We start from the raw sequence: 27,267 nt of genomic DNA, 5'->3' as shown, positions 1-27,267 counted from the left end.
TCATTTGATAGGAAATACAAAATAAACACAAACACTCTTCTCTTTACCTGTGTGAAAATTTATTGAACAAAATAATTCCCTCTTACAACCAAACTATTCCCAAAAAACCTTTTTATCTAACTATAACATTATTTTAAAGCTCTGGGTTGATTTGGAAAATGGGACAATTTGGAAGGAAATGGGAAGCCACCCTGAATAGCTGTAAGCATTTATCCTCATCGATGAGTGTGTCGCACCAGCAAGTTAGCTCCTGGCGGTTACCAGCTGACAGCTAACTATTTCAAATGGTAATAAAAACTCACGTGGTAAACCAATGGAAAAGAGCAACGACAATAAAATGTATGCGACAATGGGATGATCAGATCCAGCACCAAGCTCGGATCACGGACTTACTTCAAAAAGTATAATAATCCAACTTTAACTCGTGGCTGGTTTAGGATTGGATGGTCGAAAAAAAGGATTAACTTGAAAAAAACACAGTGGAAATACAACATTTCAGAAAGCTTTGTATTTGAGCGTTCATCTTGATGGCTGAAGATACAGTTTGAAACACATTGAATTAAAACCATGACGATACTGTATTGCCTTACTTCTACTACGCATTTACTTGTAACTCCAATGCACCCACCTAAACTCTATGCCTGCATGGGACAACCTCCTGGTCACCTGTGCAAACTCAGATTTTTGTTTCTGCCCTCTTTCCTAGGCCCCCTCCACCTGCCCAGTTCAGGTTGTTTTTGTGGACATTTTGAGGGTGTCTAGTAGCCACCTTTGAGGGGGAGGTTCTGTCATGATTTACAGGAGCTGAGTTTTGTTTTGAGTCTTGCCTCTGATATTGTTTATGCTCTCCAGGTGGTGCATTATAGGTTCATTCCTGTTTGGTTTAGTTTCCTTTTTAGTCTGCATTTTAGTTCTGTTACTTCTGTAAGAAGTTTCCATTTGTTTTATTGTGTCTTTGCATCTCTGTTCTACTTATTCATGGTTTTGTTTCCAAAAGGGAATTGTCATATTATAATCTAGTCAGACCCCGGACAGGCAAAAATCACGGACACCAAAAATCAGTTAAAGGGTTTATTTAGTTTTTGCAATGATATCATGGTGGATCTCTTCAGATCAGGGAGGCTTCTGGAAATCTTCTGTTGAAAGACAGATGGGTTACTGAAGGTGCCAGTTGGAGATAGATAAGGAATGCTCTTACGGTGGGGTTCAGCCAGGTCTCTAACCAAGGAGGGCAAGTGTCTCCATGATGGTTGAGATCAGTTCCGAGATCAGCTCCGAGACATCTCTGTGGGTGATGGTGTTTCCTTAGGACAGCCAGTGTCGAGGGTGGACAGGCAAGCAGTGATTGGAGCCAGTGTGTAGCGTTCTCCGGTGGTGGACTACTGATCCACAGTGAAGGAGATGTACCTTCTGAGGACGACTGAAGGCAAATGTCGTGAGATCGAACGCAGGTGAGGCCTCCAAACTGGAATTCGAAGAACACACACTTGAGGAGGAGGTTACAGCTCTGCCAGGAGGGAGAAGACACAAAAGGTAAGTATCAATACTAGAGACTTGGAAGTCATGAATCAGAGGCCTCGTTACCACACTGTGAGTGAGAATTATCTCAGGGACTCAGCTCCTCTTTATACTCTCCCGATGACTGATGAGCACCAGCTGTGTATTCTGCCTGCCCAGAGCCACCCTGTGGACAAAAAGCTAAGTACATCACCCTGCACATAGCCTCACAGATACAACAGGAATCTACAGTTCAACATAAATAATATTTTTTGCATGTATTTCCTCTAACGCTAAATGCAATGCATCTGGAAAAGAAAATTACCTTTTTATTAATACCTAAAGTGACTCATTGGTTTTGGTTGAATGTAAAAATTACCATACTGTTTATATTGTATTTGACAAGAGGCTTAAGATCATGTACTTAATTTGGTCATTTCTAACAAAATTCTTTCACAATTTTATTGAGATTATGTTTATAGTTTAACTTGTTTGTTGAATAACCTATTTGCCTCTAGATGCTCAGCAAATGATTAGGTAAATCTGAATTTGAGTATGACAGGTAAGGTAAACACTAAGACAAGGATCTATTAATAATAACATCATGTTACATCAGCTGTACTAGTTTGAAATACTTTTGACATTCAAAGTGTGCACCATTCAAAAACGTGGATCTCTTGATCTATTAACTTTATCTAGAATTATGTCAGAAAATAGCATTGTCTAATACTTTTATCCACAATTTCATCCAACAAATTTGTTTGCTGTTTCATTTCTTGCTACCTGTTTCTTCTAATAAACATACACTTTTAACACAGCAGAAAATTGAGTACAGTGCTAGAATGTACAGCTTATCTGTGACCTAGTTTTAATTTCGTAGAACTGTTTCAGCTTATATTTTGTACTGTTGCAGAGAAAGAGTTGGTTGAACATCCCAGTACCAGAAACCTCACTGGGGAAGTAAACACTGTCTCCTGGAAACATTGGTATTTGCAGCTGGAAGCAACAAAGTTCCAGAAGCTGGAGTATTTCCGAGTCAAAAATGTGTTTTTATCCATGATGAGACAAAATGCCTTTCTATTGCTTAAATGAGCCTCAGAGAGGCTTCAATGAGAAGAATCGCTCTAATGAATGGAACAATTTATAGTGCACTTTAAACTACATACTTAAGTTGATTAAACATACTAATTTTAAAAGAAAAAACATCCAGTTTATTGGTGTTTTACTCGAAGTTTAAACTTGTTTAGATATTTGGTGTTTAATGCTCTGTTTATTCTTTGTATAACCACTGGATTGTCTCTACATTTAAGAGTGTTTCCCTTGATGTACCACACTACTTCATGTTTGCATCTTACTAATGGCTCAAAATAGTAACATATTTGTAATTTTATTTAAATAAAATTTTTCCTGTACTCTGCGATACAATCCTATTCCCTTGTGGCCATAATTCTTGAGTGGATTTAGTGATATAATCAGTTCTTGCAAGTCCTGTTCATTAAGTGAGCAAAATCAGTGTCATCTGTGTTCTTATGTAGTTATGTCTTTCTTCAATAATTCTTTCTGGATAGCTAAGAAAAACTTGTTTGCCTAGTGTAAAAAACTGAGCAGGGTTTGGCTTCCTTCAGAAACTGAATGATTGTTAAAGACAGCTTTGAACTCATCCAAGCTGCAATTAATCCTGGTAATGTAAAGATGATAAAGACAAAGATTCAATCAGAATGAATGTCTACATTCAAGGCCTACGTTGACTATAGTTTATTGAAAGTTGGTACAAACAAATCTCGGCAGTTTCTGTCCAAGTCACGATTGAAGCTTTTAATACAGTGATTATGCACAGAGCTTCCAGTCAACACAAAATGTTCTCCCTGTGCAATCTCATGTCTACCCAAATTAGCACATTCTCTCCCATAATCAGTCTAATATGAACTGGCTTTACTAATAAGGTGGATTACAGTTTCTGCCTGATTATTCTTTAAACACTGAAGAAAGGCTAACAGTCTGCTGTAGCCGTCCAACGCCCAATGCACCACAAGGTTCCACTGAATGAGTTTGATTGCCATCTATGTGCCATGAATAGTTTGGGAAAAGAAGAGAGTAGAATCTTCTGTGTATAGTTGTCACTCTTCTAGACACAACACCTGCACTGTTAACCCTTTTAACAGAGCTTCTGAGATGTCTTTGCATTGTGATATTTCTAGCTCACAAATGTCCATTTCGCATCAGTTCTCCAACATGAGGATGTTCTGCTTTATTTGCACATAGTTGGGTTAGGTTCCACGTCAGAAATGTCTCTAAATTTCAACGTTGTATTCCTGCATTGACTTGTACAATGTGGGTCTGGATATTTGCAGGGCTGAAGCCACTTCCAAGAGTGTTATCCCTTGAAACAGCAGATTCTCAACGTTCTCTTTGAAAATTAAGTTGCTTTCATCTGACAACACATGCAGTGAAAATACATAAAACAGTTTAATGTGCAGATTGAATAATGACAAACTTTTAAATGATCTTTCGTGATAGCTAGAAACATTGGTAAACTTACTGTCTGTTTATTGATGAATATCACAATAATAATGCATTGTGGAATTAATTCTAAGTTTAATTTAATTCAATTTTGAATTTATAAATCTTTTGCCATTTCAAACTAGTCTGCTGACTGCTGCAAAACAAAAGGGTTAAAGTCAAAGCTACATTTTGTACAAGAGAATTAAAGTCTTATCAGATATCTCATAATTTATTTTCCCTTTTATTGATCTGAGATGAAAATTCAGTCAATTACCACGGCACACATATTGTAACTAAGTTGTTACACTGCTAATTCAATGTATATGTATATCTGTGTGTGTGAGTGTGTGTGTGTGTGTGTGTGAGTGTATTCCTGACCAAATAATTTTGTGTATCAGTCGTGGTCTTATTATTGTTTCTAATTAATAATGACTTTTTTGATAAAACAAATTACACTGCATTTCTCATTTGCCTCTAAGACATTCTGTCAGCATTGCATCGCTGCATGACGCTGTATGAGAATGTAGTAGTTCTGGCTGGAAATTATGCTGAACATTTTCCCTTTAAAGAAACAAAATAAATTATGTTTATGCTTAAATCCCATTTAGACCACATAACACTGAAATCACAGGTATTGCTCAGTGGGTTTTAGTTCAATTGCAAGTAGTTTTATAGCTGCATTGCATCTATTGATTAAATAAGTATTAAGCAAACTTACCGAAAAATACATTGCATGTGAGCTTTATATAGCGGCAGCGGAAATTATTCCACAGCGCAACCCGGTCCTCTGTTAGAGATTTTAAAGCATAGCCATATCATTGGAACTTAGTCTTAGGCCAAAGCAGATATTCAAATATTGCTGTCATGTTTCTGCACTGAAAACTTGAACCGCCTCATATGCCTCATACTTTTAAATGAAAGCTAATTGTTACACAATAAATGCCATATGAATATTTTTAAAAAAGACCAAAAATACTGTGCTCAAGTATTTTTTGATTAAAATGAATATTGTAAATAATAATGAAATGGGCCACTTATTTCCCTAATGGTTCCCAATGCATCCTTTGTGTTAGTTCAAATAGTAACACTGCAGTGTCCACCCCCACTTGTCTCAACTCATCATAAACCTACTACATAGTAAAGCATTTTGCACAAGGTGACTTCCAACTCCTGACAGGCTGTGTTGAGGAAACATTGAAGATGCCCCAGGTCAAATTGCCAGCACCAAGGCCAGATGGGAGCCCCCCCGTTTCTACCTGCCACCCCCCTCCATCCAGTGCTGGTCGCTTGACACCTCTTTTCTGCCATCTGTGCCGACCTGTGCCTAGCTGTCAACAGTTCAAGAGCGGCTTGTGCTGCTTTGGCCGACAAACATAGTGGTGCAGATGTTGTCAGGGCAAAAAAGATGGCCATGAAGGCAACAGGAAGGCTAACATCTGTGCTCCCTGTGAGAACAACAGAGCAGCACTTTGTATAAAAGCCAGTCACTGTGATAGTAAGAGCTGACAGATGCTGTGTTTAATGTCATCAGTGCTGCTGCTGGCTTATAAAGGCCTTGGAAAATCCCACGCAGACATGCACACAGTCAACACTGCATAACAATCTGTCACTTCAATAAATATGTTGTGGGGATTAAATCCAGATTAAGACTCTGGAAACTACAGCACACAGATTTAAATAACATACATCTATCACACAGATTAGATATGGATAGTTCTACAAACATATAATGTCGTTAGAATTCCTAAGCCTCTATGTGCCTGTTTGTGTTTTAGTAACAGAGTAGCAATGTTTTAGTGAAAATAAATGTCCTCTTAAACCTGTGTCCAATGCAGTTTTGCTATGCAGGTTTGGGCTGCTGATAGTCTTATCTATCTCTTACTGCTTATGCTGCTCCATGCAGTTTGTAGCATGTGTCAGGTACAGCCCTTCATTACCACGCTGCTGCTCTTTCTCTCTCTCTCTGTCTCACACACATACACACACACACACGCACACACACACACAAACAAACACACGCACATACGGACACAAATACACACGTACAAAGAACAATGTGTTTAGGACCTGTTTATCTAAACTATGTGTCTGTTTCAGTGTTTGTGTGAGATGGAGGGAGACAGGAAAAGCAGCACACGAGAATATGAATAAAAGGACTTCATACATTTTTATGAACTCACCAATAAGGTCACTCATGTTCTATGGTTACTAAGCAACACAGCCATCCCCAAGTTGGACAGTTATGGACTAGAAGAGTCAAACTCAAAAATGTTTGCTGTTGCTTTATGAGTGACTGCTGACCAGTCGCTCACTTCAGGCATATCTGTGGAAAATTGTCCGAAAAATGTTTCTATTTGGCAGCACTTGAGCTTAAAGATAAATGTGCCAAGAAGTCATCTTTGAGAGACCTCAAAGATAATTGTCTCTTGACATTCTGTAAAAAACAGCAAAGAATAAAACAAGGTAAAGTGCCATAAAATGTTATGAGTTAGAAGCAGCAGTAAGACTTAGCAGAACTAAAACTGAAGTTTGTGATTACCGTCCGAGATATTAGACATTGTTCGGGAGCATATTCAGGCATTTTTGTCTTTTTGTCCATTTTCCCTCTCTTTTCACCTTGTGTTGTGCCTTTATTATTATATTTTCAAAAATAAAGGATGAATATTATCGTTCCCCTGTCCGTTCTGATAAAAACAGTCCAAGAATGACATCGATCGCCCCTACGGTTTCCGAGTTATGGCCAGTTGTTCGGGAGCATGCGCCTCCATGTTATAAAGCCAGGCCAGGGGAGACACAGAGTGAGGTGCTGCGTGAGTGAGAAACAGCAGGTGTCAAGTTACACTGACGCTCTTTGCTGATTGGCTGATTCATTCCTCACTGTTCTATTTATAGCTCTGTGTATCTCCTACCGTATATGTCTGGATGTGATTCTGTCTTTCTTTCTGCTGCTCTGTGTCTCACACTGGGACACACACCCACACACACACACACACACACACACCCACACACACACACACACAGAGACACACAGACATATACACATACATGGATTACTATCTTTCTGAGGACTTTGCATTGACTTTCATTGATATTCATTCATTTCTATGGCTTAAACCTGACCCGACCCCTAACCCTTTGACCATCTTCATAGGAGGCAACTACATGGCGGCCATGTTCTGTGGGGAACTTAAACAGCATATACTGCTGTTCCAACACCCAGACAACAGTGATTAACCCTAAAGGGCAATTTCTTTCATCAACCCTCCATGCTTATTCATGATTATTTAAAGCTTATAATAACATACACAATGGTTTTACAATAGCAAGCAGGTTCTATATAACTAATAGAAATAACCCAGACCTGAAAGGACAACCATGCTTGATTTTCAAAATAAGACAAAACATGCTCTACAAAATAAAAGCCTTTAAACAATAGATGATTGCAGGAGTGGGCTTCACACTACTGTTGGAGCTCCCCCAGTGATGGGAATGGGACTATGCTGGTCCTTTGAAACAGGCTTACTGAAACTTCCAAAATAAAAGCCCACACCTTCCATAGTTACTATGGATTTTGTGAGCTGACAAGTGCATAGAAAATGATTTTTAAATAGCAAGCGGGTTCTATTTAACTAATGGAACTAACCCAGACCTGAAGGGACAACCATGCTGGACTTTCAAAATAAGACAAAACATGCTCTACAAAATAAAAGCCTTTGCATTTTAAACAATAGATCATTTCAGGACTGGGCTTCACACTAATGTTGGAGCTCACCCAGTGTTGCCCATTTAAAATAAGGCTTACTGAAAATTTCAAAACAAAAGCCTCAGTCTTCCAGAGTTACTAGTAATATTTTAAGCAGATAATAGCATAGAAAATAGCATAGACAATGAATTTCAATAAAAATAGCAAGCTCCGGTCCCAGAAGCACGCACCAAGAGGCAGGCCCCGTCTAAATTTCTTCCGAAATTTTCTAGTTTTCATTGTTCCCTGCTTGTTCCTTACGTTGACAACACTTGTTGCATTCCCGAGTTCCTCCTCATGGTTTGTTTGTCTCCTGACTGTACACCTGGATTACTTACCTGTCAGTCGTTGATTTTTAAATTAAAACGTCTTCTACTCACCATGCGGCCTCCTCGCCATGATCTGCATTTTGGTCCTGCCACCAAACCCACAACGTTGCCAGACAACATGACTTTGCACTGACTGAAGGGACTTTGACTTTTTGTGGCTACACATGTAGACAGCCTACAAATGTGTGTATACAGTTAGTAGCATTACTGAGCTAAATAATGCATAGTAAACTGGCTATAAAAAATGTATCACTCATTGTCTGCCAATTTAATAACCATCTCACTCAATGTCTCCTTAAGAAGTTTGTTTTATTAAATAATGAAATCTGACCCAACAAAATTCATGTGTATGGTCAAATTGCGCCGCTCAAGGTGGCAGCAGGTTGGAGTAGCTCTGTTAACTTTGATTCTGATTTATTCTTTTTTGGGAACTAGTTGATTTTTTTTTTTTTTTTGTATGACTGTCCACTCCAGTGTCGGATGCTGTGCAGCTTGGAGGATTTTTCTTAATACTTAATACTCTATTTTTGGACATTTGTTATGATGCATTGCCATGGCAACGGGGTTGTTTCTTACAACCGGGCGCAGCTGATTAATATCTCAAAAGCTCAAATAATACATCAGCTACAACCCCAAATCCCTGATGAGTTGAAAAGGAGACGCCGTGGATGCAGAGCAGGAGCTAAGAGAAGAGAGAGAAGGAGGAAGTTCAAACCATCTCTTCCGTCGATTTTGATGGGCAATGTGAGATCGTTGGGAAACAAGTTGGATGAACTCCAAGCCCTACAAAGGACCCAGTCAGAGTACCGGGCATGCAGTATCATGTGTTTTACTGAGACATGGCTGCAGGATCATATCCCCGACTCCAGCGTCTCTCTCCCAGGCTTTTTAACCATACAAGCAGACAGAGATTTAAAGAGGAGCGGCAAATGTAAAGGAGGTGGACTGGCAGTACTTGTGAACAACAGATGGTGTAATCCAGGACATGTTACTGTGAAATGTCATCTCTGCAGTCCAGATATTGAACTGTTGGCAGTAAGTTTTCGTCCATATTATTTACCCAGAGAGTTCACCAGTGTTATTTTGGCAACAGTTTACGTTCCACCTTCCGCTGTTGCTGACACTGCATGTGATCATGTCATCAGCTCAGTTGTTGCTAAGCTACAGACACAAAACCCCAATGCTTTTGTAGCAATTTCTGGTGATTTTAACCATGCTTCACTCTCTGCTACAGTTCCAACATTTCAACAGTTTGTCAGCTGCTCTACCAGAGAAAACAAAACATTGGATTTGTTTTATGCAAATGTCAAGGACTCATACATCTCTACTGCAAGACCTCCTCTAGGCAAATCAGATCACAATCTTGTTTTTCTCTGCTCGAAATATAAGCCCCTTGTTCAGAGGCAACCTGTAATAAAGAGGACTGTGAGAAAATGGTCACAGGAAGCTGAAGAAGCTCTACAAGGTTGCTTTGAGGCTACAGACTGGGACGCAATGTGCCAGCCACATGGAGAGGACATCAATGCCATGACTGAGTGTGTAACCGACTATATAAACTTCTGTGTGGATGACATCATCCCCACCAGGACCGTGAGATGCTTCCCCAATAACAAACCTTGGATCACCAGTGACCTGAAGGACCTGCTTTAGAAGAAAAAAAGAGCCTTCAGAGAGGGAGACAGAGAATTTTTGAGGATTATACAGAAGCAACTTAAAGTCAAGATAAGAGACAGCAAGGAGGTGTACAAGAAGAAGCTGGAGAGCAAGCTCCAGCAAAACAATATCAGAGATGTGTAGACAGGGATGAAGAAGATCACAGGCTTCAAGCAGAAGGATGATCAGACCGATGGAGGTCGGGACAGACCCAATGAACTGAACATATTCTTCAATAGGTTCAGTTCAGAAACAAGCTTCGCATCCTCCTCTCCTGCTCACAGCCAATCAGACATTCCACCTTCCTTTGACCCACAGGACCCACAGCTGTCCAGTAACACATCACATTTTGTATCTTCCACCTCAGCCCTAGACCCTTCTGCTTCTACATGTTTGCCTTCAACCATATCAGAAGATGCTGATACTTCCTTTGCTTTCCCCTTCCACCTGTGTGTCTCAAGAAGTCAGGTGAAGAGACAACTGGAGAGACTGAATAGGAATAAGGCTGCAGGTCCAGATCATGTCAGCCCTAGAGTCCTGAATGCCAGAGCAGCTCTGTGGGATTCTACAGCACCTCTTCAACCTTAGCCTGGCCCAGAAGAAGGTTCCGGTGTTGTGGAAGACCTCCTGTCTTGTTCCGTAGCCAAAGAAAACTCGCCCATCAGTCCTCAATGACTATAGACCTGTTGCCCTGACATCTCACATCATGAAGGTCCTAGAGAGACTCCTGTTGGCCCACCTGAGTAAGCAAACAGTAAACAATCAGGACCCCCTTCAGTTTGCTTATCGCTGTGGAGTTGGAGTTGAAGATGCCATCATACACCTGCTTCAACAAACCCACTATCATATAGACAAAGCCAGTAGCACTGTGAGGATCATGTTCTTTGATTTCTCCAGTGCATTTAATACAATCCAACCTGATTTGCTTTGTCAGAAACTCCAGAAGACTCAGGTGGAGGCCTCACCAATCTTCTGGATCAAAGACTACCTGACTAACAGACCACAGTTTGTGAGACTGAAGGGTTGTGAGTCTAACCAGGTAGTCAGCAGCACAGGAGCACCACAGGGGACTGTACTCTCACCAATCCTTTTCACCTCAGACTTCCAGTACAAGACAGACTCCTGTCATCTGCAGAAATACTCGGATGATTCTGCAGTCATGGGGTGGATCAGAGATGGACAAGAAGCTGAGTACAGGAAGGTGGTGGACCGCTTTGTGGCATGGTGTGGAAACAATCATCTCATTTTGAACGTGACTAAAACAAAGGAGATGATTGTAGATTTTAAGAGAAACAGGAATAAGTCAAAAACTATTTCTATCATGGGAGAAGAAGTGGAGGTGGTGGAGGAGTATAAATACCTCAGTGTTCACCTGGACAACAGACTAGAGTGGAGATGCAACTGTGAAGCCATCTACAAGAAGGGACAGAGCAGACTGTACTTCTTGAGGAAGCTTAGGTCTTTTGGTGTTTGCAGCAAATGCTGCATATCTTCTATAAGTCTGTTGTGGAGAGTGTGATCTCTTCTGCCATCATCTGCTGGGGAAGCAGCATCAGAGCCAGGGACTTAAAAAGCTCAACAAGCTGATAAAAAAGGCTGGCTCTGTTCTGGGGACTCTTCTGGAACCTCTGGAGATCATTGTGGAAAGACGGATTCTTCATAAAATGAAGAACATTATGGAGAACCCTGAGCATCCTCCTCATGAGACTGTCCTACAACAAGATCAGTCAGAGGCTTCTTCAGATCTGCTGTAAGACGGAGCGCTACAGTAGATCCTTCCTGCCCACAGCCATCAGAATCTACAACGGCTCTTTGAGGACACCTTCAAAATATGAGCTATAACAACATTTAATTTCCCTTTGGGATTAATAAAGTATGTTTGAATTTAATTGAATACTTTTCAAGTTTTGATCAATAATCATATTTTTATCAGCAAACTTTACTGTTCTCTGTTGGGTTGGAAGCAAAATGTGTAAGTTGGAGTCTCTAATGCCTAATTAATACTGTCTGCTCTGTCTACTCAAACACAAAGCTTGTGTGACGTACATTTTTTCATCTGTACCCATCCAACATGTTCTACAAGGGGTCTCTGCAGATGTTTGCGTGGAGTCCAGATTTTTGTGACCATGTTGGCTCAGTACGCTGGCAGGTCCAATAATACAGTGTTATCGGTCAACAGGTGGCACCACACACACAGCAGTGACAGAAAACAACAGGTCAGACCATAAGCAAAAGAAAAAATACTCTGAGGAGGGGCACGTTTTTGCAAATACCTTGCGGGCTCATGGAGGTTTAAGTCCTTTAGTTTCTTGGGCCTCTTTTCCATTCACAGTTCCAGCACCGCATGTCTCCGCTGCGCTCCATCTCACTCTGCTCCACATAAAAGCTGTTGAGTTTCCATTGACTCACTGATGGCTGGAGTCATGGCTTGATGCCCCACCCCCAGGCATCAGTCTATTGTCATGTGGTTCTGTTTGAGCCTACCAAATATGAAATTTGTTTTAAGTACAAACATGCAAAGTAAAATAAATACTCTTGCCACATCATGTTCTGCAACAGTGGTTTCCAACCACCGTCACGGTGAGTCAAACTAAAGTTTGACCTGCTTTGGCCAATGTGGTCCTTAATATTTTTCAAACTGTGGTGTGCAGTAAAATCCGTGGCTTGTCATTCTCTGCACTACCTCAGCAAACACCTTCTTATGCTACTGACAAACAGCTGACCACCCTCATACTGTGAACAGCAGTCTGTTCACATCACATTTTGGTTCTGCTCTGCCTAAATTGGACCCACTGTTACGGAGTTACCAAGAAAGCCAGTACTAGGCCACTACTGAGCCGAGCTAGTATTGGAAAGGTTTGCAAAATGGGCTTAGTGGGTTGAAGCCGGTCATAGTAGAGCCCATGGAAAAAGGACCTTGGTCTTCCATAGCAGTTTTGAGCTTGGGAAACTAAATAAGGTAAAAGGTAACTGAGGATGTACAGTACAGACCAAATGTTTCGACACACCTTCTCATTCAAAGAGTTTTCTTTATTTTCATGACTATGAATATTGTAGCTTCACACTGAAGGCATCAAAACTATGAATTAACACATGTGGAATTATATACTGAACAAAAAAGTGTGAAATAACTGAAAATATGTCTTATATTCTAGGTTCTTCAAAGTAGCCACCTTTTGCTTTGATTACTGCTCCACACACTCTTGGCATTCTGTTGATGAGCTTCAAGAGGTAGTCACCTGAAATGGTTTTCCAACAGTCTTGAAGGAGTTCCCAGAGATGCTTAGCACTTGTTGGACCTTTTGCCTTCACTCTGCGGTCCAGCTCACCCCAAACCATCTTGACTGGGTTCAGGTCCAGTGACAGTGGAGGCCAGGTCATCTGGCGCAGCACCCCATCACTTTCCTTCTTGGTCAAATAGCCCTTACACAGCCTGGAGGTGTGTGGGGTCATTGTCCTGTTGAAAAATAAATGATTGTCCAACTAAACGCAAACCGGATGAAATAGCATGCCGCTGCAAGATGCTCCTCGGCTCTGCTCTGCCTGTGGGTCTACCACCAACCCTAACATTTTGACATTTTTGAGATAGAATTGTTTTACTGTCAAAAAACTGCTTTGGGAATAGCACCTCTCTAATTTGCTATTGAGTCTCTTCTCAGATGTAATTTCTGTTTCTTCAAACTGATAACGTTTTGTTGTGAGTAAAATTTTGAAGTACCTGCCCAGGTTCTCAAAGTACAGTAGATAGGAATGCTGATGTGACTTACCAGCTGACAATCAGCAAAAGGGCCAAAATCATTTGATCACATCCAGACCTGATAAACTCTGGCCTTCACTTTTGGTTTGTTTTCTTATTATTTGTTTCTTTTCTTACCCTTTTTAATGTTAATGATATGAACTGTTAAATGTATGGGTTATATGTAATCAGTCTATGTACAACTTTATGTAACTGAGCTGTGCTGCTGCATTTAAAAGCAAAAGGAAAATTTGAATTCAAAGTAAATCGCAAGGAAAAGATTAAAACGAATCATTCCTACATCATTTTTGTTTTTTTGTATTTTCTTGTGCCAAAAACATTAAGCAAAGTCTTGATTAATAAATAAGCCATTCTTTGTTGAATAAATCATGATAATTGATATTAGCTTTTATCATAAAAGTAAAATAAAATGTCACATGCCCACTTCTAAAATCATATAACTGTAATATGGTTTAAAGTGAAAGCTGGGCAAAGATAAAGATGGTGAGACTAAATTATTTTTCCCCAAGCTGCCACTGTATGTAAAAGTACCCTGCAACCTTGATGAGCTCAGATAATATTTACCATATTATCTACTTCATAGATTACTAGATTTAGTGGTATTAAAGGCTAACATTGTGCATTCTTTAAACATACTGTATTGAAATAGCATTAAAAGATGCCACAGATTTCTAAAAATGCTTTATATATTGTAATTGCAAAGTGAAAAAGTTTTAAATTGGAAGCATCTGTTGCTAACCTGCAGTTCTGCCTACAGCTTAAAAGAGACAATAGCATCACTACCTTGTCTTGCTCCATTTTTAATCTAATGTCTACATCTTACCAAAAGCAAGCTGGAACGTGAAGAAAAAATACCATTGCCACGTTAAGGAAGACAGCTGGAACAACAATAATAGCAAGTGTTAGAAAACCACATGATATGGATCACCTTCAGTTATATTTGAACAGTTTTTTAGATTTTCAGAAAAACATTCACATGTGCACTTATTTAGAGAAAATAATGTCCAGAAAACGTCCATCAGTGTTTGACATTGAATTAACAGAAGAATATTAAGAGATTAGTGCCTTTTGATTTGATCATGACCTTACAACATATCAGAGAGCTAAAGCAGGGATTAGACAAATAAGGTTTGAGCTCTATTTGAACATATTGCCAGTGATTTAATCCAATCTCTGTAGAGACCATCGGGATAAGGGCTGACCAGAACCATTCACCATACAGCTGATAGATTATATAAACAATACAAAACAAAACAAGAATGAGTTTACAGGATACATGGGAGCATCAGTTCATCTGTAAAATCAGTTTTTAACTTGAAACTTTCGTTACAGTGAGGAAAATAAATCTTTGATACACCGCTGGTTTTTCCACGTACAAAGATTGGAGAGGTCTGTCATTTTATCGTAGGTACACTTCAACTGTGAGGCAGAATTAAAAAAATTCAGAAAATCACATTGTATGATAACTAAATGATTAATAAGTATTTCATATAAAAAATAGAACATAACATTTGGTACAGAAACCTTTGTTTTCAATTGCAGAGGTCAGATGTTTCCTGTAGTTCTTGACAAGGTTTGAACACACTGCAGCAGGGACTTTGGCCCGCTCCTCCATACAGATCTTCTTCAGATCTTTTAGATTTTGGGGCTGTTAATGGGCACAATACAATTTCAGCTCCCTCCAAACATTTTCTATTGTGAGCAGGACTGGAGAATGGCTAGGCCTGCTTCTTACAGAGTCACCGCTTAGTTGCCCTGGCTGTGTGTTTTGGGTAATTGTCATGCTGGAAGACCCAGCCATGACCAATCTTCAATGATCTTATTGAGGGAAAGAGATTTAGCATCATAGACTCTTGCTGTGCTGCTTTCGGCCTCAGAACCATCCTCTGCACCCCTGGCTTCATCATCGTCGCCATCTGCATGTCTTTTTTAGTTATCGTCGCCATCTGCACCTCCTTTTCAGTTATCATCTTCATTGCTATCTGCACCCCTTGCTCCCTGATCACCGTTGTCACCATCCGCACCTCCTGCTTCATCATTCGAGCTCTCAGAGGGGTTCAAAGAAAAACTACTGTTCCAAAGTTCTCAAACAAGGGTTTCCAGGTGGATCTGCCTTGTTTTCCTGATCCCGAGTTCACCAATGAGGATCTCCATGTGGACCTGCATCTAGTACCTGTTCCCGAGTTTTCTGTTAAGGGTTCTTCCAGCTTTCACGTCGCTCTCCAGAGCTTTGTTGAGGTTTCTACCGGCTTCCATGCCACTCTCCAGCGGGTTCCAGCAGTTCCACCACCATTCTCCAAGGTTCTTCCGCGGGTTCCTCTAAAGTTTCCATTGGTTCCAATGCTGTTCTCCGAGGTTCTGCCGAAGGATTGCATTTTTTAGAGCTCCTCTGTGGGTCCAAGTCTTCACAGCTCCTTCGTGGGTCCCACTCTCATGAGTTCCACCCTGTGTTCCAGTCTTCTGAACTCCACCATGGGTGCCAGTCCCCTGGGCTACCCCTGGACTAGCCACGCCTACCAGCGGGTCTCCAGTCAAGGTTCTCAGAGGGTCCTCCACACCTCCTGACCGGCTTCCAGACACAAAAGCTCCTGTTGTCCTCGAGTGTCTGCTCTACCACTATGCCTACACAAACTCACTATCCCCCCTCCTTCTTTTTAGAACATTGCACTATCCCATAGTCTTGACTGAATAAATGCAGTCGATCTAAAGGTTGCAGAGAAAACAAAACTGCCACGCTGCTGCTGACAAGGAAAAAGAGAAGGTGGAAAGTGTTTTAGACAAACTATCAACAGTTAGTAATTTTCACTGCAACTACTGGAAACAAAAGCCTTAATAAGGTGCTAAAAATAATCATTAGCAATGAACTGCTAAACAAGTATGCTTATTAATTGCTATTGCTAATAAAACTAAGTTGCCAGTTGTTAACTGAAGACAAGAATGACCCTGTAAAAAGAGTCCAGTCACATGCACATGACAAGCCAATTTCTAATGTAAAAGTTAGAAGGGTTAATCGAAGCAAACAGTTTTCAGTTAAAAGGAGATTTTTAGCTATCCAGACAGACTCATCCTGTCCTTGGTTAATATTTGAGATCTTATACTTTTTTCTTTGGACAACTAATTTAATGTGTGCTGGGTTTAAGCCTCAAACTGCCACACGCATATTCTTTTAGTTTAGGGAGAATCGTGAACATCTGAATTAGATTTCCAAAGCTACATTATACGTAGGTACTACACAACTATTACTAAATGGAATTGGAAAAGCTGGTTCTAGATTCAGCAACATAGAATGTTCAATAAAGTATGGGAGCTGCTCATTTTTCATTGATAATTTCCACTATTAAACTAGTTTGTTAGCAATTTCAGACACTGCAAACTGAATTAATGACATGTAAAAATGTTATTACAAATATTTACCAAATATTCAGGATATATTGTACATTCAGAAATAAATTTAGAAACATTTAACATAAAAAGATGAAATTGAAAAAATGAGTTGCATCCTTATTTTACATATGTGACATGTGACTCTCTGTGGTGTTAAAAACATTCTACTATTTCTACTGTCTAGCCATGGGCAAGACAGTGTCTTGCTAAAAGGAGCAAATCATGAAAATCTCATAAAAAATAAACACACCTTAGAAATAAACATAATTGATTTTGTTTCTTAAAAGGGAAAATGTTCAGCATGATTTCCAACCAGAACTACTACACTCTCATACAGTGTCATGCCACGATGCAATGCTGACAGAATGTCTCAGAGGCTAATGAGAAATGCAGTCAAATTTGTTTTATCAAAAAGTCATTATTATATAACAATAATAAGACCACAACTGATACACAAAATGTCTGGAATACACACATACTTACACAGATATATATATACTCGTACTCGTACTCATACTCATCGTCTTGCTTCATTCAGGACCGGGTTGCAAGGACCACAGACTCAGAAGAAACGACCATACTCCGCTCTCCCCAGACACGTCCTCCAGCTCCTTCGAGGGTTGCCTAAGGCGTTGCCAGACCAGCTGAGAGACTCCAGCGTGTCCTGGGCTGTCTCCTGGGCCTCCTCCCGGTGGGACGTGCCTGGAACACTTCCCGAAAGAGGCATCCAGGAGGCATCCGATACAGAGGCCCTAACCACTTCAACTGACTCTTCTTGATGTGGAGGAGCAGCGGCTCTACTCCGGATGGCTGAGCTCCTCACTCTACGATGTAAGGGAGTTCCCAGCCACACTGTGGAGGAAGCTCATTTCAGCCGCTTGTATCTGGGATCTCGTTCTTTCGTTCATGACCCAAAGTTCATGCCCATAGGTGAGGGTAGGAACCAGTAAATGGAATGAACCGGTAAATCGAGAGCTACGCTTTTCAGCTCAGCTCTCTCGTCACCACAACGGACCAGGACATGGTCCTCATTACCGCGGCAACTGCACCGATACGTCTGCTGATCTCCCGCTCCATTCTCCCCTCACTTGGGAACAAGACCCCGTGATACTTGAACTTCTCCACTTGAGGCAGGAACTCCCCTCCAACCTGAAGAGGACAACCCACTCTTTTCTCTTCGGGAACCATGTCCTCAGACTTTGAGGAGCTGATCCTCATCCCAGCCGCTTCACAATTGGCTGCGAACCGCCCGAATGCATGCTGAAGGTCTTGGCTAGAGGGGGCCAGCAGTACCACGTCATCTGCAAAAAGAAGAGACGAAATCCACTGCTCTCCAAACCAGACCCCCTCCGGCCCTTGGCTGGTCCTAGAAATCCTGTCCATAAAAGTTTTGAACTGGATCGGTGACAAAGGGGAGCCCTGCAGAAGTCCAACATGAACCGGCAAAAGGTCTGACTTAGTGCCGGCAATGCTGACAAAACTCCTGCTCGGCTTGTACAAAGACTGGATGGCCGCTAATAAAGAGCCCCCGACTCCATACTCCTGTAGCGCCCCCCACAGGGACAAGGTTGAATGCCTTCTCTAGGTCCACAAAACATATGTGGATTGGTTGGGTAAACTCTCATGAAACCTCGAGCACCCTGCACAGGGTGTAGAGCTGGTCTAGTGTTCCACAGCCGGGACAAAAACCATGCTGCTCCTCCTGAAGCCAAGGTTCAACTATCTGCCGGACTCTCCTTTACCATAACCTGGCAAAGGCCTTACCAGGGAGGCTGAGGAATGTGATCCCCCTGTAGTTGAATCACAGCCTTCTTGTGACCACCACCCTATCTGCCAGTCCAAAGGCACTGTCCCTGATGCCACGCAATGTTGAAGAGGCGTTTCAGACATGACAGCCCCACAACATTCAGAAACTTGAGGTACTCAGGGCGGATCTCATTCATCCCCAACGCCTTGTCACCGTGAAGCTTTTAACCACCTCGGTGACTTCAGCCTTGGTGATAAAAGCGTCCAACTCCGAGTGTCCAGTCTCTGCTTCTACCAGTGAAAGCATGACGGCAGGATTGAGGAGATCCTTGAAGAACTCCTACTTTTTAGATATTTTCAGAAGATCAGAGGCTTTTAAAACTCCCACTTTTGGCTTTCATTCAGACTATTTGTAGTGCATTTGTTAGTTCAAGTCTGAACTATCGTAATTCTTTACTATCAGGATGTCCACAAAATGCATTTAAACCTTCAGCTGACGCAAAGTAATGCAGCAAGAGTTTTGATGAAAATTAAAAAGAGAGATCATATTTCTCCTATTTTAGCTTCCCTTCATTGGCTCTCTGTTAAATCCAGAATAGAATTTAAAATTCTCCTTTTCACATATAAAGCCCTTAAAGAGCTGATCACAAGATGCCATTTTTTGTCATGTTTGTTATAAAGCAAAACATATTACCCGATGATTTTTTTCTTATTTACGAGCGCACCTGCGTAAGAACGTTTTAATCAAATAACTGTGGGCATTCGGGCAAATGTGAATGGAAGGTGGCGCCACTCACCGGCTGAGGAAGAAGGCGAACCTGACGTCAGCGCAAGGAGGCCCGCCGGTGTTGTTGGCAAAAACTGGTAGCTTTTTAGCCACAAAGCTAAAGCTTGGGAGTTAATTCGGTGAACAGCTATGAATTTGCGTTGTGTTGCAGGTTTTTGTTCAAACACACATAAAGATGTTAATTTATTTAAGTTTCCTAAGGATCCTGAGCTACGTTCAAAGTGGGTTAAGCAGGTCAGACGTACTCGCAAGAAGTGGGAGCCCACCCCCGCGTCTGTTCTGTGCTCTGAAAATTTTGAATTGGACTGTTTTGATGTTGTTCCTGCTTTAAAAAAGTCACTCGGTTGTTCAGTGCAACACAAACCTGTAACTACAGTGTTCCCCAGGAACGTGAGAGAGTGCGACAGTGGCAGTGCTGGGCACTATCAAACTTTTCCCCCTTTAGTTTTATTCTTGCTCTGGTACCATATTTAACCATAAATATGGTACCATAATTATTGTTTTTCTGAATCTGGCTCCCCTGCACGGCCTTGATGGCTGGCTATCTTCAACTTCTCCTGGAAGTTATGTAAACATGACGCTCTGCTCCCTCTGCCCCCTCCCTTCCCTGAGGACATCTGTGGACCTGCTCAGAACTTTGTGGCCGGTTGATGAACATTCCAACATACCATCAAGGACAATGGCCTCTGTGACAGTGCTTCATGGACTTACTTGCACACACTCACTTGCACACACACACACATGCTCAAGATAAACATATGCACCCCTCACACCACCTTCACCGTTCCCGGCATGTTGTTTTGTCAACTTGTTGCTTCTTTGTGCTGAGGTTTTTTGCAATCTCAAACTGTATCCTGCTAAGGATAAAGTGTGAAATATGATTTTTTCCCTCTACTTACCTAATGTGGCCTCTTTTCTCATCTAACAAGGGCAGCGCCTGTGAGTGGGCAGCAAAGCCTCGGTGACCCGTCCCCCCCTTGTCTTGTGTCATGATGTATGTCTGGATGGGTTGTACTGGAATTCTAATTTCCCCTCGGGGATCAATCAATAAAGTATCTTTGAATTTGAATATTTCCATAGATGTAGTTTATTCTGTTTATTTTATTCCACCTCAAGTCTGATGCACTAGGCACTAGGTCCGCTCTGTACGGTTCAAACCTGTAAGGTGTGATGCCCCCACATTCCTCAGCATCGCTACACTCTTCTGAACTGTAATTTCCAGATGGTTCCACCACACAAACCAGTTCCAGACTAGATGTGCTGGAACAATCATCGATGTTTTCAACCGCTTCCATAATGATTGTGAAATGGTAAGCTAACCGCAAAGTGTCCTTTTGCCGATGTCACAACATGGCGGGGGGTCATTCTAGCTACTGACCACGGAGCAATTTAGAATGTCAGATATTTGCCTGAAAACAAGGCTGTTTGACTTATTACCGCACACAAGTCAAGTCAAGTTTATTTATATAGCGCTTTTCAGCAACAAGGCATGCACTCAAAGCGCTGTACAACAAGCTTGTTTGGTCATGCTGTATTATTGTTTTGCAAAATTACATGAAATCCAATCGTGTCATCAGCTCTTTAATGATCTAGCACCATCAGACATCAGAGATCTGATTGTTGCATACGTTCCTAACAGAGTACTTCGATCTAAGACTGCAGGTTTACTGGTGAGTCTCTAGAAGTATAATGGGAGCCAGATCGTTTAGTTGTCAGGCTCCTCTCCTGTGGAACCAGCTACCAGTTTTAGTCTGTGAGGCAGACACCCTGTCTACTTTTAAGGCTATGGTTAAAACTAGTTAGAGTGGCTTAGGGTATCCCATGCAATCTCTGTGGTTATGCTGCTATAGGTTTAGACTGCTGGATGACATAATGACCACTTTCACTCTCTTCGTTACATACACATACTACTCTCCAATTATGCATTATTTGCTGTTCCTTTCTGCTTTTAAATGTTCTCTCTCTGTTTTTTCTCTTTCTAGAAGCTACATCTGATCTGGCTCTGTGTTTAGCTGTGGCACCTTCCTGGAGGGGGACATTGGCTGAGCTGCTGCTGCCAACAACTTAATGCTCACCTTATACAGATGATACACTTTGCCCTGTCTTTAGGTGTTTAACCCTGTCTCTCCTAGACATAGCTACTGGCTGAACTTCCACTGTGACTAACTGTATGTGCTCTCTTTCATACTCTAGATTCGAAAACTGGCTCAGAGTTAATCTGCTTAGCTGTCTTTCTCTCCTAGATGAAGCCTCTAAAGGTGCTAAAACCATTAATGTTTCACTTTTCCTGCCTATAGAAAGTACTACTGGATCAATGCTTCTGTGTTCTTTTTGTGTCTCTGCTCTGTTCTCTTGAGCTTGAGCCTGGTTCTGCTGAAAGTTTCTTCCTGTTAAAAGGGGGTTTTCCTCTCCACTATCGCTACATGCATGCTCAGTATGAGGGATTGCTGCAAAGTCAATGCAAGTGACTGTCCACTATCTCTACATGCTCATCCAGGTGGAGTGAATGCTACAAGTCACTGACTTGATGCAATCTGCTTGGTTTCATTAGATAGAAAACTTTTTAACCAATCTGAATAATAAACAGAATCTGACAGCACTGTTTGATAGTTAGGATTAATTTGAATGTAAGTACCTGACTTGAAATCGCTTTGATTCAATTGAATTGACTTTGTAAAGTGCCTTGAGACAACATGTGTTGTGAATCACGCTCTATAAATTATACTGATTTGAACTGAATTGAATTGAATAAGGGATGCGGCAGCAATGATTCATTTATCTTTCAAGATTAGGAATTTGCCAATATTAAATTGCAGTCTAATATTTCATGAAAGAACAAAAGAAAATCAATGCCACAACTTTAAAGAGCTGTTAACTCCATTTCATCTGTATATCACATATACATTTACAAATAACATTCCACACAATACAGTCTGTTTTTTTTTTTTTTCTTGAAAACATATTTTTTTCTGTATTTGGTTTCTTCAGCATTTAATTGGGTTGGGAAAGCTACCATAACATTTTGCTAACAATTAACCTAAGACTGCCACGGGCTTCAAAAAGGATATTGCTTCTATTGTTACCTCCAACAAGGAGGTTATGTTTTTGTCAGCATCAAAATCTGTCCGTTTGTTTGCAAAATATCTCAAAAAGTTATGAATAGATTTGGATAAAATTTTCAGACAAGGTGCTTATAAGGACAAGAAACAGATTATTAGATTTTGGTGGTGATGTGGAGCACAATCTTGATCCTGAATTTGTTTTATGAAGGATTTCTATCATTGCCAGTACATGGTGCAACAGCTCGCAGTTTCCACATGGCTCCTAACCCTGTCAGCAGCTGAAATGCAGTGGCCTTGGCGGAGGTCTGTGCTCTCTGAGCGTTCTTCTATTTTCTAATGGTGAGCACTTTGCTTCAGTGCTAGGCTAACATTAGCATGTTTACACACTATTTTAACATAACTCATTGATATCCCAACTCATAGTATAATTCAGTTAATTTAATTTGGAAAATATTCAGAAAAAGATTATCTCCTGCTGAATAAACATAGAACTTTGTTTGGAACAGATCAAAATTGAATGACAACATCTCAGACAACACGTGCAGCTCTCACTTCTAAACTAAGAAAATGCTGTAAATAGGACTATCTGCAGTACATATATAGTCTAGCCATTGAATGTTAAAACAAATTAAGTTAAAAGAATTTAAAAATTTGTAACTTGTTTCCAGTATGTGAGGGTATGGAAATCTATTTTTACTAGCAAGACTACTATTTTAAATGTCTTCATTTTCAACTCTGGAGTATGAATGCTTTTACTGATGTCGAAACAATAAGTTAAGACTATGGAATAGTTTTATTAAAATCGCTTGCAAGGTAATGAATTTACATACCCATTCAATACTTTAGAATAAAATTGAAAAGTTAATTTAGTTCAGTAACTAATTTCACTAAGTAAAATACATAAAATATTTTAAATACACATAGACTGAGGTTTCCAAGCCTTTATTTCTGTTAATTATGATGATTCTTCACTCACAGCTAATGAAAACATATTACATCAAATCAATAAAAAAACAAAAACATTTTTAATACAGTTTATTTCCTGCTTAAAGGTTGTGATTTTCAAAAGGTAATTTTAATCTGATAAACAAGCCTCATTGGAAGAAATATTCTGGCCAAAAGTGGGACACCAAACATTTATTAGGAATAACATGTTTACTTGATACTTTTTCATGGGTAGCTAATAAATGCACTTTGGCCTAAGCTACACAAAAAGTCAAACCACCATCAGTCCCCTGACTATACTCTTAGAAACTGCAAATATCCACATATATTAATTGAAATCCCACCGTGTTGCTCTCAAAGAGATTTTAGCTAGACTGCAATTGTTAATTATTTACTAGATAGCAATAACCAACAATAAGCTAAAGGCAACTGTTAAGTAAGAAACATATTGGGTAAAAAAAAAACATTAAGTGGGGTTCCCTTGTATAACTACATTCACCGTTGGCTTGCACATATATAGTGCATGGTATAACTAGGCATTTGATCTAGGTACGTAAAAAAATACATAAAAAAGGATTTTAAAAAGTAATGTGTTGAAAAATGAATAAAGGGCATTGTACAGCACCAGTCTGCAGGTTAGAGCTGTGCAAAAGGAGGGGAATTTGGGGAAATCTTTACAAACAACATAACAAACACTTTTTACAAGCCTATACAGTAAGAAACAGTGCATGTTTCAACCCTGTTGTCTTACTTTTCATCGCTGCAGTCAGTGATAATAATCAGTTTTATTTTGAGGACGCCTGGGTGGAATGCATGCATAGGCCAGACAGGCAGTAACAGGTTTTGCATTTCTGGTGAAAAAAATCTTCAAGTGCATGTCCGATGGTGATGTTTATTAATGTTTTGTACTAATAGTACAGTGGTCAAAAGAAAATGGACCTCTGGCCTTTTACTTTTATAAAAGAAGTGTCAAAATCTGCTTGTGTTTGAAGTTTACTTTCTTTTCACTGCCATATTCTTCACTTGCTTTATTTCAGTTGATTCAGTTTTATTACATTCCTTCTGTTGTTTAGGTGTTTGTTTTTTCTTTTTTTCTTTAACCTTTATTTAACTAGGAAAATCCCATTGAGATTTACCAATCTCTTTATCAAGGGAGTCCTGACCAAGACAGCAGCAAATATCAACACATTAAAAATTATTTACATAGTAGGTTATTGGAGTATAAAAAGTCTTTCAACTGTTCATTTATTAAAGACTCTAAAACTTTTGATAAAATGCAAAGCTTTGGTATTGGCCTATAGTTATTTAAGATTGCTGGATCCCCACCTTTGAATAATGGAGTGACAAAAGCCGATTTCTAGATGATAAGAATTTGCATAGTGCTCAGACATAAGTTAAAAATGTAAGTCAAAGGTTGTGCTATAAAATCTGCTGCAATTAAAAAAAATCATTAAATCAGGTCCTTGAGGTTTTGTTTTAGTTTAGTTTATGATGTTTTAGTTTGTATTTTCTTATAGCTCTGTTTACTACTTGTTATTTTTGAGAGTCTCATTGTTTACTTGTTTCTGTTCACTTAGATGTTTTTGGTTACCTCCCTGCACTTCCTGCTCATCCGTGTTAATTAGTCACTCTCCCTCAGTTACTTTCAGTCTCTCCTCCACCAGCTGCATCTCATTCCCTCTGATTACCTCACTTGGTTCATTGGTCCATTCTCCACTCTCCCACAGTACTTATACTCCCTTATTTTCATTGTTCCTCATTGGTTCCTTCTGGAAACTACCCTGCTGACTTTCCTGTACTATGTCTCTGTGTTCCTGCTTGTATACCCACCTAAGTTCCGTCCTGTAAGTTTCTTGTTTCTTATTATTAAAGCTTTCATCTACTCACCATGCGGCATCCTGTATGCACTTTGGCCCTGTTTCACCTCCACACAACCTGACAATAAAAGTTTGGATTTACTTTAACAAACTGGAGATTAACAAGATGACAAATCTCTCTCATGTGGAGTTTGTTCCAAAAACAAACAAAAAAACCCAAATGAAAACAAACAAATGGAAAAGCCACACCAGCAAAATATAGTTTTGGTAAAAAGTTTGCATTCACTCATCACTGGCATGAATTCCAGTCTTTTTCTCTAGAAGGATGGAATGATGCTAAAAAGTAATTTCAATGTCTTGTTTTTTTTAGTTTTTTTTTTTTTTTTTATCAGATTTGGGTTCAAGCGACCCAGTATGGGGAAGCAGGTCTAGAACATGGATGGATGGATGGATATAATGGATGGGTGGAGTTGAGTTTTATGATGGGTTACCTTTGATCTACGGAAAGTCAATACACACTTTAACAAATATAATAAACATAGATCAATATGGATATCTCACCCATTGTCTAGACAAAACTAATGGACGTATATCCATTTCCAAACCAGTTTTGATGCTTGTTTTTTATCATCATCCTTTTAAAACACCAATTTGTTTTTCCAAGATTCAACTGTTTTCCTGTTAATTTGTGCTGAATTAAAAAATTTGGAGGTAGTCCTCATTCATTATTCTATCCGCACGACCACTGGCTGCAAACCCTCTCCACAGTATGATGCTACCACAGACATGCTTGATAGCTGATAGATTGTTCTTAAGATTGAAATAGCCACCTTTCAATAATCATTCTTCTTGTCAGTGTCCGATTAATTAAATTTTTGTCTCTTACCATAAAACCTTTCCCCAGAAGATATATGGAATATTGTTTTCTAACCTAACACGGGAGGTAACCTAGCGAACATGAGTAAGAATACTTTAAAGAAGGCCTGATTACTACTCAGTGAGTAAGAACTATCTGGCATCTTCCACAAGGGATTCACTCCTATTAATGCTCCTGATTGGCCTGGACGAGCTGCAGCTGCGGGGACACACCTGCCACCAGTCACACTCTGGAATCAAGGGTGAGGAGCTCACACACACATTAACCTGCACACAAGCTATGGCATTTGACAGCACGGTTGATCACAAAGGTGGGAACAAAGCTTGAGTCAATCAATGAGACTGATCAATGACCAAGGAACCGGGGTACAGTTACAAGTACAGGATTTTAGTAAGAAATCTTTTGCTGATAGCTAAACCTTCTGACTAGGGTAATAAATGGGAGCCCATGTCTTCTGGATAGCAGATTTGGTGGAATTCCATATCCTGTAGCAGCGCTGGAAATGATTGCAAAAGGATGGGATTGCAGAATCAGGTAAAGAGGACAGGAGGAGAGAAAGTTGGTATCCAATGGATGCTTTAAATCGAGATTGACTGGAGGAAGCTGAAATGTATGTACCGTGTGCATAATTAGGGTTGGAGGAGCAAGCACACCGGAGAGTGTTCTCCAGCTGCTGATTCAGCTATTCACAATGTCCATTTGTCTGAAGGTGAAAACCTGTGGAGAGTTGGGATTTGGCACCTAAAGAATAGCAGTAGTGTTTTCATACTTGGGTTATGAACTGTGGACCTCAGCCAGAGCAAATTTTAGAACGGATGCCATGCAGTTGAAAGACCTGATGAATAAGTGGTTTGGTGGTCTCTGCAGCAGACTGGAGTTTAAAAAGGGCTACAAGATGTCAAGCTTGGAGAAATGGTCATGGATAGTGAGTTTAGTGGATAATTATTTTAAGCGGGACAGCCAATCACAAAGCCTATGACAATATTGGACCAAGGGTATGGGAAGAAACTTGTGCCATCAGAAACTGAATTTGAATAGCTCAGACTGAATCTGTATTTGTGTAATTTGAAATTAAATGCATTGGTTTGAAAATGAATTTCACTAAACTGAAACTGAATATAATGGTTTAAAACTGAATTAGTTTGCTTTGAAAATTGCTTTGCTTTGTT

At 40.2% G+C, this 27,267-nt stretch overlaps 1 long non-coding RNA gene across 3 annotated transcripts; it reads right to left on the bottom strand.

Annotated features, from left to right (window-relative positions):
* Positions 1-1,057: 1,057 nt before the first annotated feature.
* Positions 1,058-6,676, bottom strand: LOC124876905. Of its 3 annotated transcripts, none has more exons than XR_007040402.1 (4): positions 6,539-6,676; positions 1,585-1,684; positions 1,224-1,507; positions 1,058-1,136 (listed from the first exon to the last, which is right to left on the bottom strand). It is a non-coding gene; the product is annotated as an uncharacterized LOC124876905 (long non-coding RNA). The 3 variants fall into 3 exon arrangements; XR_007040403.1 differs by lacking the exon at positions 6,539-6,676 and adding an exon at positions 6,180-6,438; XR_007040404.1 differs by lacking the exon at positions 6,539-6,676 and adding an exon at positions 5,882-5,922.
* Between the last annotated feature and the right edge of the window lie 20,591 nt (positions 6,677-27,267).

This window comes from Girardinichthys multiradiatus, chromosome 11 (genome assembly GCF_021462225.1).
Source record: "Girardinichthys multiradiatus isolate DD_20200921_A chromosome 11, DD_fGirMul_XY1, whole genome shotgun sequence".
NCBI lineage: Eukaryota > Metazoa > Chordata > Actinopteri > Cyprinodontiformes > Goodeidae > Girardinichthys > Girardinichthys multiradiatus.
The sequence above is the reverse complement of the archived record's forward strand: the minus strand, read 5'-3'. Positions and strand labels throughout refer to the sequence as shown.